Source organism: Scomber scombrus, chromosome 22, assembly GCF_963691925.1.
Source record: "Scomber scombrus chromosome 22, fScoSco1.1, whole genome shotgun sequence".
NCBI lineage: Eukaryota > Metazoa > Chordata > Actinopteri > Scombriformes > Scombridae > Scomber > Scomber scombrus.
Window position 1 is genome coordinate 24,560,704 of NC_084991.1, and position 3,499 is coordinate 24,564,202.

Consider the following 3,499-nt stretch of genomic DNA (forward strand, 5'->3'; position numbering starts at 1 on the left):
TAGCCAAAGCTTTCCCTGAGGATTCTCCAGTAGAGACTTGTGACCTGAACTTACCTGAACTCAGAGACACTTACCTGATCCTGCAGACGCTGACTTACCTGATCCTGTAGACGCTGACTTACCTGATCCTGTAGACGCTGACTTACCTGATCCTGCAGACTCTGACTTACCTGATCCTGCTGACTCTGACTTACCTGATCCTGCTGACGCTGACTTACCTGATCCTGCAGACTCTGACTTACCTGATCCTGCTGACTCTGACTTACCTGATCCTGCTGACGCTGACTTACCTGATCCTGTAGACTCTGACTTACCTGATCCTGTAGACTCTGACTTACCTGATCCTGTAGACTCTGACTTACCTGATCCTGTAGACTCTGACTTACCTGATCCTGTAGACGCTGACTTACCTGATCCTGTAGACTCTGACTTACCTGATCCTGCTGACGCTGACTTACCTGATCCTGCAGACGCTGACTTACCTGATCCTGTAGACGCTGACTTACCTGATCCTGCAGACTCTGACTTACCTGATCCTGTAGACTCTGACTTACCTGATCCTGTAGACGCTGACTTACCTGATCCTGCAGACTCTGACTTACCTGATCCTGTAGACGCTGACTTACCTGATCCTGTAGACTCTGACTTACCTGATCCTGAAGAGAGCAACTCAACCACTGGACAGGAAACTGGAAACCTACCTGAGGAAAACCTGGATAATGTCCATCCTTCTACTCAACCTGCTCAGGAGAGCAAAGAAAACATAAGTGATATGGACCAAACTGACATCTTAGCAGAAAGCGACTGCTCAAGACCCATCAGAGACAGAAAAGCGACTAAAAGACTGACTTATCCTGAGCTAGGAAACCCGTTGGTTACAATAGTTCAGTCTTTATTTCAAACGTTGAGTGATGTGTTTACAGACTGCCTTGAAGAACCTAGCTTTTCAAAAACCCGAGTTATGACAGTATAGATTAGGTCAGTGGTCTCCAACCCTGCTCCTGGAGAGCTACTGCCCTGCATGTTTTAGGTATCTCCTCACTCTAACTCGTTATCAAGCAGCTGAGGCTCGTCAAAGGGCTTGATAATGAGTTGATTATTAGAATCAGGTGTGTTAGAGTGAGGAGATACCTAAAACATGCAGGGCAGTAGCTCTCCAGGAGCAGGGTTGGAGACCACTGGATTAGGTAAAGAGGTAAACCCTAACCCTTAGGGTTAGAGGATGTAACCCATGTTAAAATATGACATGAATAAGAATAAATACTTTAAAAGCTACATAAATAAGTTTAAAAGTTAAGTGATCCATTTAATGTAAATAAATTCATCAGTTCATTAAAAATGTTAATACAACAATAATTTAATGTTTAAGATTAAAAGTATGTTGACAGAAAATTCATGTCGCTGCCCCTTTAAGGGCCTAGTGAAGCTAGACGCAGCACTAGCTTCACCCTAAGGGTTAGGGGTTAACCCTAACCCTTACCCCTAACCCTAACCCAGCAGAGACCTGAGGGAGAGAGCCGAGGAGAAATGGGAGAAAACGAGCTGTGATTAATAATTAATGTGATTAATAATTAATGTGATTAATAAGCGGGAAAAGTAGATTTTGCAGCTGAAAAACATAAATTATCTCAATATTAGAAACCTGCAGGTATTCTTTGTTGTGTTTTATGTGTTTTGCATTCAGTAAATTGCCTTTTGAATTTAAAGCAACGGTCTCTGGTGTAATTATTCTTGCTCCCCAATCCTTAGAACCTAGAACTGGTCCAATGGTCCAGTAAGTGCTGTGATACCGGTTCTACACATGGTTTAACAAAATAAAGGTATTTTCCTTCTTCTCTCATGTGCACCGCTCATACAACCCTAACCCGTAGAATATAACAGCAGTGTGATATCGGATCATGGGTTAGGGTTAGAACTCCTGCTAGAACTGTCTGTCCCCTCTATGGAGGCTAAACTCCTCTTTGCTAGCAGACATTTCATTGTGTGATTATATATCCACGTCCATCCATTACTGTCTACAAACTAATACATCTGGTGCCGTATCTCCTTCAGTAATGTGAGAAACTTTGAAATCTGTTCTTAGAGGTTGAATTATTCCTTATTCTGCACGCTGCTTAACAACGCAGGCTAAAATTACAAGAACTTTAGCATCAGATAGAAAACACTGTTATATAAAAAGAGATTGGGCCTCCAGAGAGTTTAACTTACTGTCCAGCGCTAAAGCAGAACTTCTGTCACTACGAATACGGGAACAAGGCAAGCCGGCTCTTAGCTCATCCAATAAAAAGTAAGTCTGCGACCCTGCAATCATTAATGATACATTCTCAGCTTACGATGCTAATTTATATACATCAGAAGCTCCTAGTGACATATTACCATGAATAATTGTCTTAGTAACTTAGAGACGACTATTATTAGTATAGAGTTCAGTCTGGAGTTAGATGAAGCTTTTACATTGAAGGAACTGGCTACCCCAGGTCCTGATGGAGACCCTAATGAATTAAAAAAAAGATGAAAGCAAACTAGCCCCCCTTCTAACCCTAACCCTAACCCTAAAACTGTTCCTCTTACTGCAAGCTTTCGCTTTTAAGTACTGATGTAAAAATGTTGGCAGGACATTTGGATTTTGTTTTGGTGGATATTATTTGGGAGGACCAGACAGGTTTTATGAAGGGTCGTCATTCCTTATATATATACGCCGGCTACTTAACATCATCCACTCTGCATCTCCATCAGATGCCGCAGAGGTACTTACCTACCTACTTACTACGTACTAACCCTAACCCTCATTAGATGTGGAAAAAGCATTCGACCGGTTGGAGTGGATTTATTTATTTGCTGTTTTGAAAAGATTCATGTCAATGGTCCGCCGTCTCTATTCCTCCCCACAGGCTTGTATTTGTACTAATAATTTGCGTTCTTCGTATTTTCCCCTTTCACGCTGAACTCGTCAGGGCTGTCCCCTGTCGCCCCTGTAACCCTGACCTCTTTATAGCTCTAAAAGCATCCCCATTGATTAGAGGTATTCGTCGTTGGGGAGTTGAACATCATGTATCCTTATATGCAGACAACCTATTAGTATATGTCACTGATCTGGTTTCCTGTGTACCAGAAATATTTGATATACTGCAAAAGTTTGGCAGTTTCTCTGCGTATAAATTTAATTTCACAAAAACTGAATGTTTGCCTCGTAATAGTTTGGCGACAATGATCATTCAAGGAAAACTTCCTTTTTATTTTTTCTAAAACTGGCTTTCACTAGTTAAAGCCGACCCCCCCGCTAGGGGGGGTCGGCTCCCAAGGGTATCACCCTAACCCTAGCCCAAGGGTATCACCCTAACCCTAAGTGTATAACCCTAACCCTAGCCCAAGGGTATCACCCTAACCCTAACCCCAAGGGTATAACCCTAACCCTAAGCCAAGGGTACAACCCTAACCCTAAGCCACGGGTATAACCCTAACCCTAAGCCAAGGGTATAACCCTAACCCTAGCCCAAGG